The sequence below is a fragment of the Eptesicus fuscus genome, chromosome 4 (assembly GCF_027574615.1).
Source record: "Eptesicus fuscus isolate TK198812 chromosome 4, DD_ASM_mEF_20220401, whole genome shotgun sequence".
NCBI classification, from domain to species: domain Eukaryota; kingdom Metazoa; phylum Chordata; class Mammalia; order Chiroptera; family Vespertilionidae; genus Eptesicus; species Eptesicus fuscus.
The window spans coordinates 75,209,046-75,228,799 of NC_072476.1; the positions used below are offsets into that span (position 1 = coordinate 75,209,046).

General features: G+C 39.7%; 1 long non-coding RNA gene across 1 annotated transcript in view; it reads left to right on the forward strand.

The window, feature by feature from the left end:
• LOC129148867 (uncharacterized) overlaps positions 1 to 14,078 on the forward strand; it is a 61,700-nt gene extending 47,622 nt beyond the window's left edge. Inside the window, exons 3-4 of the long non-coding RNA XR_008555862.1 lie at positions 8,837 to 8,903; positions 13,950 to 14,078. This is a non-coding gene — a long non-coding RNA (uncharacterized LOC129148867). The remainder of the gene's footprint in view (positions 1 to 8,836; positions 8,904 to 13,949) is intronic.
• The last annotated feature ends 5,676 nt before the right edge of the window (positions 14,079 to 19,754 follow it).

The following is a 19,754-nucleotide window of genomic DNA, read 5'->3' on the forward strand; positions in this document are numbered from 1 at the left end:
AACGGAATCGAACCTGGGACCTTTCAGTCCACAGGCCGACGCTCTATCCACTGAGCCAAACTGATTAGGACTATGGAAAATACTTTCAAGGAGAATTCAAGATGCTGGTCAGGAAGATGATCTAAACTTAAGCCGATTCAGGACAGCAAACTCAGAAAATAGGAAAGACCTCTAAGAAATCTCCACCTATTATACAATAATAAAGGAGGAATTGGACTGGAGAAAACTTAACACAGAATCATAGTTGCATAGGGATGGATGTATCCTTGAAAGCTCAGGTATCCAGGTTTGCCCTTAAGCCACTAGTAAAATACAGTGGCTACCCTTATTATTTCTTAATATCTTCAGAGATGGGGTTTCCAGGTTTTTCTTGCAATACTTATACCCTGGATATTTTCTAATGTTTATCCTAAATCCCTCCTATTGAAAGTTAAGCCCATCCTTTATTGGAGAACAGCTGTCTGCCATTACTTTCAATATCATGAATGATTGGAAAAAACTTCTGAGTCTGTCCTCCCCGTACCCAAGAATATATTCCATTCCAAATCCTGCCGTTCTCACACTTTTGGTCATGAACTCTATCACCCTGTTTTTTTTCCTTCTAGTATTTTTAACCTCCCACCCCCAATAGCTACACATCACCTTCCAGGTTTCCTTCAAACTATATAAGCATAAATTTCTTTTGGTCTCTTGTCCCTCTCTCGTATTTCAAATTTCTAAGCTCTTACGTTCTCCCTTCTTGTGTTCTTTACTTCTTCAATTTTTCCTTCTTCTACAAATTCTAAATTTTAATTTTATTTAAAGTCCAAATCTTTTTACCTTATAGTTGGATTTAATTTCCTTCTCAGGAAATCAGTATTGTCCTTTCCACACATAGGCAGGCACCTGGGCAAGGTAGGGAATCCCATGGTTTATATTAGGCTTTGCTGGGTCCCGAGGCTGGCAATCACAGCATTCAGTAAGTGAGAATCCAAGGGAGAAAATGATCACTGCTTTGTGTGTTTTTCTGGGCTGTAATTTCCAGTACCTGGATCTTAGGGGTGTATTAATGCTGTTGCTAACAGGGAAAGAGCAGATGGAAAATAAATATGCTCAAGGGCTCAGAGGCTATTACTGATGCTGGAGGCAGGTAGTCAGGCAACAGGAAGTAACTATAGCAAAACAGAAGGAAAAAAGATATTTATCATTGGTCCCTTGAGCAACATGAATCAGGAGCTAGGGGAAGACTGTCCCAGTGTTTTGAATGGGGCACCCTTAACAGGTGGCTTGTAGAATCTAGTAGCCATATAGCGATTGATTCTGAGCAGCTGCATTGTACAAACCTGAAAATGAGTTTTCTCAGTCCCCAGAGCTGCATAAAGCAGAGCTGGTGAGAGAGATGACAGCTGGACATCACTGATATTTGAATAGCTCTTTACCAAGTGCTTTCCATGCCCATTGTTGGAAAGGAAACTTGTAACAACCCTGTGACAGGCCAAGGGCAGATATCACTAATACTCTGTTACATAGAAAAAGAAAGGAGCTTAATTAAATTGCCCAAAGCCATGTACATACTTAGTTTTAATCCCATGCTTTCCAGGACACAAGAGCTTGAGAGTAGAATTGTATCCTAAAAATCATTTATAAGATTGTTAATTTAATCTTTACTCCCCAACTTTTCAAAATGTTGGGTCTCCTAAAATTCAATACTACTACTACTACTACTACTACTACTACTACTACTAATTATAAAAACAAGCTACCATTGTTTAAGTAATTACCACATGATATTGAAACCTCACTGCAATCCTAACATCTAACAGTTTTATCCCTATTTAACTGACAAAAAAAAAAAAAAAAAAAGAGGTCCAGAGAGGTTTAGTAATTTGCTCAAGATAATACAGCTAGTTAAGTAGCTGATGTGAGATGATAACCAAAGAATATGTAATTTCAAAGTTACAAATTTGCATCAGGAAGAATTCAGGGACTAATTTAAGGGATCCCCAGAGATGTCCCTTTGTGTGCAATAAGCACAGCCCTACTGGCTACAACAGCATTTCCTCCTCTCCCAGCTAGTGGCCCTTTGGTGTTGCTCTGACTCTTGTTCTTAGCTGGTGGGGGTCTATGTCCATGGTGATTTTGGCTGCTTCATCCCTGCCCCCATTTCTGTTCCTTAGTACATTGTACTCCAGTAATCACGCAGTGAAGCAGGGCCCAGTGTGGATTGTTCCCCAAGCAGCACGGCCTGGTGCTCTGGTTTCTTTCAGAGATTTCAACAAAAAAGCTCTTTATCTCTCTTCTAAAGAACTTGGGCATGCTCTGGCTGGTGTAGCTCAGTTGGTTGGAACGTCTAAGGGTCACGGGTTTGATTCCAGGTCAGGATGCATACCCAGGTTGTAGGTGCATACGGCAGGCAAGCAATCAATGTTTCTCTCTCTCTCTATCTCTCTCTCTCTCTCTCTCTCTCTCTCTCTCTCTCTCTCTCTCTCTATCTTTCTCTCTCCCTCTTCTTTCCTCTCTCTCTCTGAAATCAATAAAAAAACATATCATTGCATGAGAATTAAAAAAATAAATGAATTAAGAACTTAGGCATGAACCTAGAGAGGCAGAGCCAAAGGGCTCTGACAAGCATGCCTTTTGCTCTGCTCAAAATTGATCTATTTTTGAACAACTACTTCTCATTTCACACAAATCATATTGTCCCTCAATCTCCCATCTCTTAGCACGCTCCTTTGCTTTTCATGCAAATAAGGGCCCAGTGAGCCAGTCACACATGGTCAAGTGGGTCGAACCTTTTGGAATTAATACACCCTTTGGGCCTTAAACTTGAAGCTCCATTACCCCCACTATTATGACCATTGCTTGTCACATCCTTTCCCATTAAATTATGCTGGTGATTCTTTTAGGCGATTCATCTTTATATACACTGAGTGGCCAGATTATTATGATCTCTGAATGCATAATAATCTGGCCACTCAGTGTATATCCTATATAATAAAAGGCTAATATGCAAATTGTCCCATCGACCAGGAGTTCGACCAGCAGGCAGGCCGGCCAACCACCCATGTCCCCTCCCCCTGGCCAGGCTGGCCGGACCCCACCCATGCACGAATTCATGCACCGGGCCTCTAATACACACACACACACACACACACACACACACACACACTGAGTGGCCAGATTATTATGCATTCAGAGATCATAATAATCTGGCCACTCAGTGTATATACTTGAGGCCCGGTGTACAAAATTCATGCACGGGTCCCCTCAACCTGGCCTGCACCCTCTCCAATCTGGGACCCCTTGGGGGATGTCCGACTGTCGGTTTTCGGACATCCCTCTTGCAATCCGGGACTGCTGGTTCCTAACCGCTCACCTGCCTGCTTGCCTGATCGCCCCTAACCTTTCTGCCTGCCTGCCTGATCACCCCTAACCACTCTGCCTGTCTGCCTGATTCCCCTAACTGCCCCCCTGCCTGCCTGATCATCCCTAATAACCTCTGCCTGCCTGCCTGATTGCCCCTAACTGCCTCTGCCTGCCTGCCTCATCGACCCTAACCACCTCTGCCTGCCAACCTGATCGCCCCTAACCGCCTCTGCCTCAGCTCTGTCCCGGAAGGATGTCTGGAAGATGTCTGGTCTAATTAGCATATTATCCTTTTATTAGTATAGACTAGAGGCCTGGTGCATGAAAATCATGCACTGGGGAGGGGGGGGACCAGGGGTCCCTCAGCCAAGCCTGCACCCTCTTGCAGTTCAGGACCCCTCGGGAGATGTCTGCCTGCCCACTCCCCCCAGGGATCAGTCCTAAGCCGGCAGTCAGACATCCCTCTCGCAGACCGGGGCTCTCACAGTCTGGGACCCCTTGCTCCTTACCACCCGCCTGCAGTGGGAGTGCTGCTCAGGCACAAGCTGGGCTCGCTGCTCCTTAGTGTGCTGCCATGGAGGCGGGAGAGGCTCCTGCCACCACTGCTGCGCTCACTAGTTGTGAGCCTGGCTTCTGGCTGAGTGGTGCTCACTCTGTGGGAGCGCACTGACCACCAGGGTGCAGCTCCTACATTGAGCATCTGCCCCCTGGTGGTCAGTGCACGTCATAGCGACCTGTCGTTCCGCCGTTTGGTTGATTTGCATATTAAGGTTTTATTATATAGGATTGATTTCAGAGAGGAAGGGAGAGGGAGAAAGATAGAAACATCAATGGTGAGAGATAATCATTGATTGACTGCCTCCTGCACACCTCACACTGGGGATTGAGCCCGAAACCTGGGCATGTGCCCTGACTACAAATCAAACCATGACTTCCTGGTTCATAGGTTGATGCTCAACCTATGAAATGGCCATGCTAGGCAACTAATCTTTGCATTCACACATAGAACTGATATTTGATATGTAGTTTATTATATGAATAAATGAATGAATGAATGTAGGCTAACAAAACTAAATGGTTTATAGTTATTGCTGATTTAAGATTAGATTCCTACCCACATCTTTAAATTAGCCCATCTCATTTGTACTGAGGATAGTTGTATATGTTTCCTTTCCAGAACATTCTTCTTCTTTTTTTAAAATATATTTTCGGTTTGCATATGATTTGTTTTTAATTTGCATTTTTATTGATTTCAGAGAGGAAGGGAGAGGGAGAGAGAAACAGTAACATCAATATTGAGAGAGAATCATGGATTGGCTGCCTCCTGCATGCCCCCTACTGGGGATCAAGCATGCAAGCCAGGTATGTACCCTTGACGGGAATCGAACCCAGGACCCTTCGGCCTGCAGGCTGATGCTCTATCCACTGAGCCAAACTAGCTAGGGCCAGAGCATTCTTCTTTAGAGTTTTGTATAGCTTCTTCTCTCACTTCATTTAAATCCAATGTAACCTCCTCAGAGAGGGCTTCCCTAGCAACTCTATCTAAAATATCACTCCCGGAAGTTCTTTTTTTTTTTTTTAAATATATTTTATTGATTTTTTACAGAGAGGAAGGGAGAGGGATAGAGAGTTGGAAACATTGATGAGAGACATCCATCAGCTGCCTCCTGCACGCCCCCTACTGGGGATGTGCCCGCAACTAAGGTACATGCCCTTGACCAGAATCGAACCTGGGACCTTTCAGTCCGCAGGCCGACACTCTATCCACTGAGCCAAACCAGTTAGGGCACGCCTGGAAGTTCTTGAACACTTTACTCTGGTTTAGTTTTTTTCTCAATAAAACTATTTTGTGTTGGTTTATTGCAGGCGTCCTCAAACTATGGCCCGCGGGCCACATCCAGGTGTTTTTGCCGTTTTGTTTTTTTTACTTCAAAATAAGATATGTGCAGTGTGCCTAGGAATTTGTTCATAGTTTTTTTAAACTATAGTCCGGCCCTCCAACGGTCTGAGGGACAGTGAACTGGCCCCCTGTTTAAAACGTTTGAGGACCCCTGGTTGTTTTACCCACTGAGTTCTATGAAGGTCAAGATCTTTATTTTGTTCCCTGCTATATCTCCATGGCTTGAATAGTCCCTGGCAGATAGTAGGAGCTCAATAAGTATTTCCTGAATGGGTGAATTAAACTGAGAAAGGCTCCCCCAAAAGGCTGTGTGCCCACATGAAGAGGCTTTTTAGGCACTACTCTACTGAAGACACTCAAAGTTGAACAGTCTGGTAACATCTAAAATGTTGACTCCTCAAATAAGTTAATTGTTTATTGATCTCTTCTTGTTGCTCCTTGAAAATGTGTATCTCAATCTATAAAACTCTTAGTTCAGAGTCCATTATTTCTTGGTGTTTACAGCTGGACAGTTTTGTGATAAATGGCAACTTATATTAAAACATGGTTTATCTGGCATCACTGAGGAAAAAGTAGACTTTCATGTAATGTAAATTTACCTTTAAATATCCAATCCCAAAAAACTATTTTGCTATTAACAATTTTTGGGACCTTTGGTTTTGGCCATGATGGAGTAATAATGATTAGGTGTCCCTTTTTGTCTGAAGTAAGTAAAAAGTAGGACAAAATCTGTGAAACAATGGTTCTCAAGATATTGGAATCAGATAATGAAAAAGAGTGATTTCTGAGAGATGACAAACAGACAACACGAATCCTGCAACTGTCCCAACTGTTTTGAGACAGTTTCTAGGCTGTGGTGCAGGGAGGGGAACCCAGGATGGAGATGGGCAGTGTCCTTGAGTTTAAGGGTCTGAAGCTGGAAGTCCAGGTAGGCCAAGTGGTCGAGTTCACAGAGTACCAGAGATACCGATCTTCAATGCTTTTTTTTAAAAAAAGTGATCCCACTATTGCTCATGGCGATGGGGAAATTGAAGACCAGGGCTCTAAGGTGTTAGTCCCATTACATTGTAAGCATCTGAGTCAAAGAGATGAAAGGAACCATCTTGTGACTGCAGTGGAAAACGGCATGAACTTTGCTTCATTGTCACCTCTAGGCATATGAAAATCAGAATAACTTTTGTTTGCCAAACAGAAAGCTAGATGTTTTCAAATTACCGTATCTTCTCTTCATCTTCCTAAAAGTTTTAAGTTATTTCAGATGCCTCTTTTATCATTTGTTTTGAATGCAGTAAGGCTTTCTCTTCAGGTTTGTTGACAGCTTCTCATTGAACTTTTCTGGGAACAAGCATGTTAATGGCATATTTAATGTCGGTATGAACCATTGCTTTGAGTTTGTGATATTTGCTGGAACATTGTGTCCTGAATAAAACATAAAAACACAGTAAATTGTAACCTCAGAAATTGAATATTTAAATAGTCATGAATGAGAGGACATAATCCAATTATTTTCCCCCCAGAGTATACAGAATGGAGAAATTTAAATATATTGGGTCAGTACTTGATTTAAGGAAGTGTTATGCTTCAGGAAAATTCCCTTTAAGAGCAAATAGGGAATATAAATAAAGACACCTGAAAAGTTCCTTGCTAAAAATAGCTATAAAAGGTGTGACATATATGATAGTAAAAGTCATTTATTGGCATTTATCATTGAAATGTTGGTCTTTAGAAAGGAATTGCTTTAATATAGATGAATTTAGTGTTGCTGCTGTTCTAATAAAAATACATTGAAATAACCTCTCTGAGGTAAATGGCTTATTTAATCTTCTCTTGCATTGTTGAAAATTACTTTTCTGCTATCTATGCATTAATGTAACTTAAGAATCTGTGTTTAGAAATTTTAATTTTAAGATAATAAAACCAGACCAAGGTTAGTTTTTATTTTTCAATTATAGTTTACATTCATTATTATTCTGTGTTAGTTTCAGATGTACAGCATAGTGGTTAGACAATCATGTACTTTACAGAGTGGCCCCCCTGGTATTTCAAGTGCCCACATGGCCCCATACATAGTTATCACAGTATTATTGACTATATTCCCTATGCTGTAATTTACATCTCTGTTTTTTGTTTTTTTTTTCCTCCATTGTGATATTGCAGCATTGGCCCTAATTCTCTAATCCTGCCTGTGTCAATATCCTTTGCTATGTGAATTTGTAGTTCTCCTCGCCCTCATGAGTGGAGTATATTTTCTCTGCCTTGTGATATTACGTTTGACTGCAGAGCATAGAAGTGACAGTGTGTCAGTTCTGAGCTTACATCTTATGTAATTCTGCCTCTCTGTGCCTCTGTCATTGCCATAAGAAGAATATGCTTAACTAGTCTGCCGATAGAGGGAAGAGGATGAGGGACAGATGGAGCAGAGCCATTCAAGCTGTGCCCAGCCTTGATCAGCTGATCCCTGGTCAACTCACAGATGTGCACATTAAATAAAGGCCTATTGTTATGTGCCACTGAGATTTTGTGATTATGTTATACGGCATTATTGAAATAATAGCTAACTGATACATCCACAGATAAAGACAATTTCAGTATCAACACCAAAAATAGTTATCCACAGTGAGTTTTTTTTTAAAGATTTGTAGTAAAATGACATTTACATAATGTTTTGCTTGTGTGCTAAGATCTTAGCCTAGAAATAAGCATGGCATTAATTTCTTGAAAATATAGACGTTAACCAAAACATGATAATATTAAATTAAATAAGTAACATGGGAATTTTAAAATTTGGTTGTGACTATGTCTTACCTATTCGTCTTTTATTTTTTTATTTATCTTTATTGTTGAAAGTACTACGGACTTCCTCTTTTCTTTCCCCCATTGACTCTCTCCTCCCCACTCCCACCGATTCATCTTTTATAGAATGCCTATTACTTAATGGGCATTCAATAGGTATTTGCTGAGAGAATAAATGAATGAGTGGAGCTTTTTTTTCCTTCTCAATTTTCTTTATTTTCCCTTTGAACTGTTGACTCCAAACATTTAAAAAACAGTAAAAAAAAAACAAACAACCCAATCAGCAATTCAACAGACTAGGTCAATGGTTTTCACTTGGATGTGATTTTGTTTCCCAGGGGACATTTGGCAATGTCTGGAGATATTCTGGTTGTCATAACTCGAGATGGTGTGCTAACTGGTAGGTAGAGGCCAAGGGTACTCCAGACATTCTACAGTGCACAGAATAGAGCCTCACGATAAAGAATTATTTGGCCCAAAAATGTTTGTGCATCCTTTGATTTTTTTTTGGGGGGGGGGGGTGTTAATTTGCCTTGTGGGATTGTGAATCATTCTCTCATGGTTTTTGTTTGTTTTTTGCCCTTTCTATGTAGTATCCGAAGATTGCTTCTACTTTCTTTTTATCCTTTACTTCCCCAGCCTTTCTAGAACTGCCTCTTTGAATTTTGTGCCACTTTTCATTTTCTTCCCTGTAGTCAGTACTTTTACTACTGAACTTTTTCGATATTTTTACACTTAAGATGGATTTTTCTCTTTCTGGGACCTATTTTAGCTTAATTTGTTCTGTCTTCCATGCAGATTTTCTGGAAACCCTCCTTAGGTCTCTGCAAAGGCTTACAGTGGGAGAGCTAGATACAGTACTGCTGTGAGTTGATATTTTTCTTAATTACAAATAATTTAAAGTTTGTAATGTTATTCGTTTTCTACTTATGATGAAGGTGTGAGATTCCTGTATGTCTTTTTTTTTTTCTTGTTGACCTGCATAGTTGTTTTTTTTAAAAAAATATATTTTTATTGATTTCAGAGAGGAAGGGAGAAGAAGAGAGATAGAAACATCGATGATGAGAGAGAATCAATTCATCGGCTGCCTCCTGCATGTCTCACACTGGGGAGTGAGCCTGCAACCCGGGCATGTGCCCTGACCGGGAATCGAACCGTGATCTCCTGATTCATAGGTCACTGCTCAACCACTGAGCCATGCCAGCCAGGCAAGAAAGTAGTTTTTAAGTACAGGTTCCTACTGTTATTAAAGGGGAACTAGAATATGCTGGCCTTTGACATTTATCTCCACAGTTGAATCTGTATTAGGCTAATACATTTTAAAGGAATTAGTTTAAGTAATAACAAACCTTAAGTGTGTCATATTTAAATAAATTTTGCACGGCAGATGCTATAGGTGAGCAAATGAACTTTAATTCTATTCTCAGGAAGAGGTTTTTGAAAATAAGAGGAGCATATTTCGATTTATGTACATTTACTGCAAAGAAAAAGCCAAGCAGTCATCAATAGTGCAGCTGGGGAAAGGTATTGGATTTAAGCTTTGCTTTAAATGAATCTGTTTCTGTTCTGTTTTGGCTCACTTCCTGAAGTCACTACTCATTGACCTTAAAGGACCTCTTTGAGCTCTAAAAAGATGTCTATCTGTGGAGATAACATTTAGGGAGATTATGATTGTGCTTTAAAATTCATGTCTAAAAATCAACTTCTCCTTAAAACATGATCATTCTTATCTTTCAGGAAATAAATCACATGAAATTATGTAACCATTTTATATTTCTTGTTGAAAATTTAAAGAAGATTATTAAGGTGATTTATGTCCAATGTGTTCATCTCAGACCAGCAGCCATCACCATCACTAGGAGCTTGTTAGAAATATAGACTTTTAGGTCCAGCCCAGACCTCCTGAGTCAGAATCTGCATTTACCTGGATCCCCAGGTGATTTGTAAATGCATTCAGGTTTGAGAAGGTGCCACTCTCTGTAGTTGGACAATTGAATGAACTGAGACTTGCTAAGCATCTTGTAGGTGGGTAGTTCATGACACAATTTATTTATTTATTATTTTATTATTTTATTTTTTTATTAAGGTATTATATGTGTACATATCTTACCATTGTCCCCCCCCACCCCACTCCCATACATGCCCTCACCTCCAATGTTTTGCATTCGTTGGTTATTCTTATATGCATGCATATAAGTCCTTCGGTTGATCTCTTATCTCCCCCACCTCTCCCTAACCTACCCACTGTAATTTGACAGTCTGTTTGATGCTTTACTGCCTCTGTATCTATCTTTTTGTTCATCAGTTTATAATGTTTTTTATTATCCACAAATGAGTGAGATCTTGTGGTATTTTTCTTTCATTGACTGGCTTATTTCACTTAGCATAATGTTCTCCGATTCCATCCAGGTTGCTGCAAATGGTAAGAATTCCTTCTTTTTTATGGCAGCATAGTATTCATTGGAAGATGTACCATAGTTTTCTGATCCAGTCATCTGCTGACGGGCACCTAGGCTGTTTCCAAATCTTAGCTATTGTAAATTGTGCTGCTATGAACATAGGGGTGCATATATCCTTTCTGATTGGTGTTTCTAGTTTCTTAGGATATATTCCCAAGAGTGGGATTACTGGGTCAAATGGTAGTTCCATTTTCAGTTTTTTGAGGAAACTCCATACTGTTCTCTACAGTGGCTGCACCAGTCTGCATTCCCACCAGCAGTGCACGAGGGTTCCTTTTTCTCCGCATCCTCGCCAACACTTGTCGTTTGTTGATTTGTTGATGATAACCATTCTGACAGGTGTGAGATGGTACCGCATTCATGACACAATTTAGAATAGTAGTCTCTTAGGTAAAAACAAGTTGAATAAGCTGGAAATACAATGTTGCTCAAATAGCATGTTGATTTTTATGAAAAGAAGGTTACCTGAGAGTACTAAAGTGAAGGAAGGCAGTCTGATCAGTGTGTATCATGGTTCTTCCTGTCCCATCACTTACATAATTAGAGACGTATCTGTTGCCTGCTTTTATAGCCAGAAGCACATTGAACAGCCCTTCACATCTGTGTAGTGATTCGGGAGTTGGATTTTCGTGGGAGACAGTTATCTAATTATGGTGTCACTAAACTCATGCTAATTTCACATCTTTTATTTTTCAGTCTTCTACAGAGGGTGAGATTAGGAAATATCCAGAAAGAGCAAGTCAGGTTTTCTGTATGAAGTCTGTACTAGTAATCATTGGCTAATTTATTTATTTATTTTAAATATATTTTATTGATTTTTTACAGAGAGGAAGGGAGGAAAGGAGAGGGATAGAGAGTTAGAAACACCGATCAGCTGCCTTCTGCACACCCCCTACTGGGGATGTGCCCACAACCAAGGTACATGCCCTTGACCGGAATCGAACCTGGGACCCTTCAGTCAGCAGGCCGATACTCTATCCACTGAGCCAAACCAGTCAGGGGCAATCATTGGTTAATTTAAAACAAGACAGCCATACAGCCCAACCCACATGCAGTTATCCTGTTGCCTTCTGTAGAATCTGTTTCTGTGACCACTGATATCCAAGGACATTCATCCTCTCCTTATTGGGTTTAGAGCACTGGCAGATTTAAAGCTCTCCTTCTTATGGTTTGTCATGCAGTGACGGTAACTGATAGGTGATCTCCCTCCTCCCGGAGACAGAGCGAGCTAATGAGATTTGACGACTGCCTCTGGTTAAAGAAGCAGGACTGATGAATGCACGGTGACGCTGATGACCCCAGTAAAAGGATTTTCATTGACAGCCTGTTGACATAACAAACTAAGAGTTTGTGATTTAAGCTGTTTCTAAGCTCTTATATAAATAAAGTCTTTTCTAATATGGCTTCTTTGCCATTTGTCTTGATTAAACACACCTACCACCTTCCTGGAAGCTCTCTCAGTGTGATTTAGTTACTTATGAAGTGTATCTTTGTTTAAATTCATAACATTTATTTTATATGTGTGTGTGTCTGTACATATATGTATATAAGTATGTGTATATATATGTGTATGTATATATTTTTACCACCCCCAGTAAAACTCAGCAACGTGTAAAATGTGGGTACTGTAATTGATTTTTCAATTTCAATGTTGTTGGGAGATGGAAGTAAAAGGGTTACATCAGAATCCATCTGGAAATGTTCTGCTGTAAATCAAACTACACTGGTGAGTAACAGTTGTTGCCTTGATGAGCTTTATTGCCATTTGCTGATGCAGCTTGCTCTAGCCAGCCCACCACAAGGGACATATAATGGGAGTCCCATATTCAAGCCCCTCTTGGAAGAAATCCATAAAAGAGCAGAGATGTGAACCCAGCAATAAATTCTAGAAGCATTTGTGCTGGAGCCATGAAATGATACTAATAACTCCTTAGTAACACATTAAAGAGACAAAGGGATTTTACCAGTTTTTAAAAAAATGTATTAGGGCTATTTTTAATTGAAACTTTTCAAAGACACAACAGAGCAAGGGCCAGCAGCTGTTGACTCTCTGCTTTTCATTTATTTCAGATTTTATCTTGAACTCTACTTTTATTTCCCACTTATAGGTCCTATTTAAAAAACCCTTGAAGTTGGGGCTCCTAAGTGGATTTATCGGTCTGTAACAAGCTCCACATTGTTCTCACCCTTACAGAGTTGCTTTCCTTGATCTCATCCCGTCTTCCTCAATAAGTCAGCTAAGTTACTGTAGGTTGAGTCGCTCGCCTACTATTGTCTAGCATTCCACTAAGTGTCATAAAGAATACGAGGAAGGAGAATCACTGTTTCTCTTCTCAAGGAGCTCAGAGCACATTTAGAAAGGCCCAGAATAAAACAAGGGCTATGTAGGCAATAATGCAAGGTAGAGTTAAATACTACGTAGTATAAGGAGGGGAGAACTCAGGGTGGCTGACGCAGAGTGTTTCTTGGAAAAAGAGGACCTAAGCTGGGCTCTGACAGGAGGCAGAGAGTAAGGGCAACAGAGAAGTGTTGTAGGTCATAATGGTGTCCAGGCTGACCTGTCTGAAGGAAGCTTCGTGTTGGAGATTGGTGGGAAACTTGGATGGGTTGGGGGGCTGGGGACAGGGTGGAGAAGAGGGTATCGGAGGACTTTACTTGAAGAAAACCAAACTGGAGTCACGGACAAAATTTTGTGCAGCCTCCAATGTGTTAAAGGATAGGGGTACAGGGATGGGGGAAGGGAGAGCTGAGGAGAGAGTGGGAAGGGTTTGGAACCTCTTCCCCAATCCATAAATTCTCTGGTTAGCTCCCTTCCTACTCAGTGTTTCTCAGAATCTACTCTGTGAACTATCTACCTACCTTGGATTTGTTAAAAAGGTAAACTTCTAGGTTCTGCCCGGAATCATTAGAAATAATAGATTTGTAGTATGTCTTTCCTAATTTTACATATGATGAAACTGAGGCTCAGGAGGGCTCAACAAATAACTTGCCCAGTTATAACAAGTTCAGTAAGTGGTAGAACTTGGGTTTGAACTCAGGCTCAGAAGTCCATCCTGTTTCCACTCTACCAGGGGTCCATCTTTTCATAGAGTGGCTGGGCTGGCAACATTTGTGTTGTTGTGGCTTTGATATTTTTACCTTTTAAAAAAATCTTCTCTCTTTCTTTGTGTTTTTCTTTTTGGGTCAAGCATTCTCATAATAAAGGCAATAAAAAGAAAATCACCCACAATATTTTGTCTCATCAAGTCAACTATATTCATTGGTAACGTTTCTAACTGGCTTGTTGATCTTCCCTTTATATTGTAAGAAATATTCCTTTGTGTAACTTGCAGCATTTTCCCAATTATGTAAAGAGAGATAAAAACAAATGTGTTAAAATGGTCACAACTGAGAAATCTGAGTGAAAGGTTCTTGGTTCCATTTTTAAAAACATTTTCTATCTTTTTCTGTAGGTTTGAAATTTTTCAAAATGAAAAGTTGCTGGGAGAGAGGAAGCTGCTTGTCTTCCTCTTCCTCTCTGCACCTTCCCGCTGATGGGGACGTGCCAATTAGCCAGTGACAACCTTGCATTTAGAGATGAAACGCCCCATGTTGAGGAAGAAGATTCTTCCTGCAGACCTGGACTGTGTACCTCTGTGCACAGCACAGAAATAAACATCTGTCTTATTTAACCTAAAAAAACCCTCCAATTGCCTGGCTCCATTTCCAGCTCTATCGCTTTGCCCATTAGGCAAGTTATTTAAAGTTGTGTCAGTTTACACATTTTAAAAAGGGCACATTATCACCTATCTCATAGGCTTGTTGTGAACATTGAATGATCACAGGTAAAGTGTTTAAAATAGTGCCTGGCAAATAATACACACCCAATAAATATAATTATAATTACATGTATTTAATACATGCATCCCAGGTCTTTTAATTAATTAATTACCAAAAGAAGTTCAACCTAGACCTTGCTCTGAGGAACACTAGGCAAGTTTGTGTGGTAGAGAGGTAAAAGGAAGAAAGTGAGTTGTGTAGTGGTTTGGGATTTGAGATAGCTCTACAATAAAAGGAATGCTGGTGCCAAACTAGGTTATGAATCCGTATTTTATGTAATAAACAGACTATAAAAACAGCATTGAAAAAGAACGCCTATTCATTTACTTTCAGACTTCTTGTGCTAGCAGAAGCCAAGAAGCACTGCTGGGACTATTAGTCTGTGAGTTTCTGGGTAATATTGCTGTCATACTGGGGTCAGTGAGGAGTAGTTGAGAGAGTTCTGGTCTGGTAGGTGGGGACCAAGGCTACTGCTTGTGTGTTTTCTCTGGTTTCACTTTCCCTATTTATAGGAAATGATTTTATTTTAAAGGTCTGCTTTAGCTCTAGAATTTTCAAGCAAGCATTTCATTGAAGAGTTCTTTGAATTTAAATGGAAATCATTCATGACAACTTCAGTTTTTATTTCTTATACAGCAGGCAGGGATTTATTGATATGCCAGCCCTCTGATGCCTGTTACTTAGCCTTTGCCCTCACCTTTGGAGTCTGATGCACCTGGATCTCCCTGAGTGAAGACATCTGCCTTCCTACATGGGTACTGCTGCATTCATTTGTTCATGCATGAATTCATTCAATACATATTTACGTGCTAGGCTCTCTACTAGGCACTGGGTATACAGTGATGAACAAAACAGCCACAGTCTCTGCCTTCTGGCATTTCACGTCTCATGGGCAAGTGAGACGGCCAATAAACAAGGAACCAAAAGAATATACAATTATAAAATTATGCCAGGTACTCTGAAGGAAGCCAACAAGCTTCACTTGGTAGGCTAGCCAGGAGATTTCTGAGGAGATACATTTAGGTATTCATGTAAAGGTGAGAAAGAAACAGCCATTTGAAGAATTGATGGTGGAGCTGGGAGAATGATCTAAGAAAAGGGACTAGTCTGTGCAAAGCCTTATCAAGAGGTCTTGTTTTAGGATAGAGTAGAGAGTTAATGCTTTCTTTATGTTCGTATCATTAACCTTTTGCACTCGGATGTCAAGTGTGACTCAACATGGTTAGCATTAGAATAAAGGAATCGAGAAAAAAGCAAGCGAGTGCAAAGGGTTAATATTGCTACTTAAACTTTTATTTTCTAATATTTTTTTTTTAAAAATAAAACAAACACTGAAAAAATATTTAAATATTGTAGAAATAAACATGTTCACTATAAGGGATTTGGAAAATACAGATATGCCACAAACCAGGGGGAAAAATTCTTATTACATCTAGATATAATCACTTTGGTATTATTAGACCTTATATTCTACATTTATCTCTGCGTCTGTGTCTGTTGCTCTCCACGTAAGTCTATATCTGTATCCATATCTACTTCCATAGCTATATCTATCTCCAAGGAAGCATATAGCTTGTATTGTTTTACAACTTGCTTTTTTTTTCATCTGTGAATATTTTAGAATACACACATCTTTTTCCTAGGGGTATTAATACTTCATTGAGGTGGTGAAGGAAGTGACAGTAAAGTTGTTGTCAGTCATTGCATCTGGGCCACCAACAATAATTGGGCAAGCAGTTCTTATTCTAATAGCTTCCTAATAATAGCAACAATAATTACTAACATTTATATAACCATTGCACATTTTCACTCACATTTTCTCATTTCACTCTGTTAGGAAGCATTTTTATTTGTCTTTTATAGATAAGGAAAGAGAGGCTCAGAGAAATGACACTGATTTCCTCAGGTTGACATAACCTGCTGTCAGTATAGGTCTGAATGCTGTGCTCCATCCGCACACCTGACCATCAGGATTCACCTCCCAAGTTCCAGTTAACAAATTGCTTTAGGATTTTAAGTGGATATTAATTAGTCATTTGGATCAGAACTGTTCTCTCAAGACAAAGCAGACAAGACCAAAGTAAATATTTGATGATACATTTAGTAAGATTCCACTTTTAAAAACTGATAGCCACATACACAATAGAAAATAATTGTTCTCTTACAAAAACATAAGCATGCTCTTAAATTCTAAAAAAGATCGTATATCAACTGAGCTGTGTGTTTTTGGAGCTCTGTGTAAAGTAACTATCATGATCTTTCCTAGCATGTAAATTTGAAAACAAATTTTAAGCCTCAAGCTATATTGTTAACTAAGAACAAAGAGCTAGGTATGTGATACTAGTATATGGAAAGGTAGACAACAATGGATGTCTCCTCTCCAGCAGGGGAGATCAAACCCTTCTTGTTATTCCTGTCTATCAGAGCAAACTGATAACTTGGACGCATTTTGAATAGCTCATCTAAAATGGCTCGAGGCAAGCAGACACTAGAGATTTTATAATCAACCTTCAGCCTTCTATAGATCATTCTTATGCACCGAAGGCACCTTTGAAAAGCTGACGATCAGGCATGGGTTTTGCAGGGCATTAAATTGGTCATTTTTATATGATGTTAAAAGGTTTTCTATGTGAGTTGCCAGATTTTCACAGAGATAGAAAAACAAGTATTTTTTTTCCTTGAAAAATTTCATGTTACTACTGATAATAATAATGAACATTTCCATAGTGCTTTCAAGTTTATCAAGAGCTTTTAATTATCTTATTAATAACTCATTGAATTTGGCATTAATTTCACTCTCACTTTGTAGATGAGAAAACCAAGACTTAAGAAACTGTGTCGGGAAACTACATCTTTCAAGAGAGGTTCCAGTGTTCTCTGTCACAAAATCTGTTACATTTTTGCTTTTGCCTTGCATACTCAGCAGTCATAGTGGCCAATGATTTCAGTTCAAGGGATGATCCTCTCTTGAATCAAGGATAATGTCTCTCTTTGATGATGAAGGTCATTCAAAGAGGAAACCACTTTGAAAAGTCTGTCACTTTTTCATGCTCTGGCTCTGTGGAGGACAGTGCCTTTTGATTCCAGACGGATTATTCTCCTCACAGTCAGTCCCCATAAAGGCCCAGGGGCTGCACCGGTATCTGGAGGCTGCTTGGCACCTTGACCAGGAACAGTCTTTCCAGAGGCTGTAAGCATACCACATCTTCTGCCTCAGTTTCAATCTGGAGACAGGCACAGAAAGAAAAGATCTTCCTTCACTTTCCTGGGAAAACCTTGAGTTCCCAATTGCCCTCTGAGTGGTTTTCAAATCATAGGTCTTGGAATGGTCTAGAGGATAAGGGGAACTTGGCGTGGTCTTTGGATGAGATAAATGAAGTGTCTCCTATCTTAGTGTTACTGTTTTTCAAGTAAATGAGGTTGCTATTGGGCTTAATTAAAATAAAAATCAATTTAAGAGCACTGGGGGCTTGGTAGCTTTTTGTCATGTTCATAACCAGTGTCATGAAAGCTACTGCCACTATCACGTGAGGAATGGCATTGTCTAATATGAACATCTCCTCTTGGAAGAGCTGGCAATGATTACTTGCCTCCGGAGGAGCAGAACATCAGTGTGCAGTTAATTACATTCTTTTTTCATACTGTTTACAGCCACAGTATCTCCCATTATTGATATGATGCAGATTTTCATCCTATGAGGTTTCAGGATGAAACAGGGATCCTCAGAGATCAGCTAATCAGAGTCCTCATTTATTTTTACTTCATTAATTTGAGAAAGAGAGAGAGAGAGAGAGAGAGAGAGAGAGAGAGAGACATCAGAAATATCGATTTGGCTTGGCTGGTGTGGCTTCATGGTTGAGCGTCTATTTATGAATCAGGTGGTCACGGTTTGATTCCAGGTCAGGGCATATTCCTAGGTTGTGGGCTTGATCCCCAGTGGGAGGCAGCCAATCAATGATTCTCTCTCATCATTGATGTTTTTATCTCTCTCCCACTCTCCCTTTCTCTCTGAAATCAATAAAAATATTTAAAAAATATTGATTTGTTGGTCTACCTATTTATTCATTCATTGGTTGCTTCTTGTATGTGCCCTGACCAAAACACTGGCGTATCAGGATGACACTCTGACCAAATGAGCTACCTGGCCAGTCCCAGAGTCCTCATTTTAAAGATGAAAAACCTGAAGCTAGGAGAGGTGAGATGACTTGTCCAAGGTTACACAGTTGACGCAGGCTGGACACAAGTCTGAAATCCTTTTACTCTGAATTCAGAGAACCCACTCTGCTGCCCCACTAATAGTGACCCTTAATTATAATGGCTTCATTATCTGAATTAATCGCCATAGCAGTTCTGTGAATGATAGTATCATTACCTCTTTAGAGATGGAAAAGCTGAGGCACTAAGTAATTAGCAACTTGCCCAAAGTCATACACAGACTGGGTGACTTCAACAACAGAATTTATTTTCTTACAGTTACAGAGGCTTGAAGTTCAAGATAAAGGTGGCATCAGGGGTGGGTGTCTGTTGAGGTCTCTCTTCCTAGCTTGCAGACAGCCATCGTTTTGCTGTTTCCTCATATGGTCTTTCCTCTGTGCACACACACAGAGAGTTCTGGTCTCTCTTCCTCTTCTCTTAAGGACACAAATCCTATCAGATAAGGGCCCCACCATTATGATATAATTTAACCTTAATTACCAGCTTAAAGGCTGTCTCCAAACACAGTCACATTTGGGGTTAGGGCTTCAACATATTCATTTTGGGAGTATACTATTCAGTCCATCTTTCTTTTTGTGGGAGGGAGCAATTTGCCTCAACATTTCTAAGTAATATACTCACACTGTTGTTTCCTCAATTTTAGATGTTACCATGGACTTTCTACTTTGGAAGATAAGAATTTACCTAACTTATGTATTGCCACTTCCTATCCCCTCATCTCACCCTCTCCACCTCTGCCCCAATATTTTCCCTCCTCCATCCTTCCAATAAAAGATGTATAATAATTTGGGGATATATCAGTATTCAGGATATGCATCATTATGACTACATATATATATATAATGACAGCTAAATCTCAAAGTGTATTATGATTACATTTACTTTATTGTGCAACTTTTTGTTTTCCCTGGAGTTGATTGTCTCAGTATTTATAAAAAATTTTTTTTAATCACTAATATAACTACAGACTCTCTGGTAGAGTTGTACAAAACCTTTCAGTATAAACAAAGACTTCAGATAATCTATTCATTCTATATTTTTCTAGAGGGTTCTTTCTAAAGTTTCTATTCCTCTGTTCTGATCTTTTTGGTTGCTCTCTGAGCCTGCTGCCTAGCCATTCTCTTAGGATTTTTTACTACAATCCTGAGGATTCCTTTCATCTGATTCCTGTATTAGATACATAGCAGCATGAATTATACAACTTCTTTCTTAGTTTTACTCCC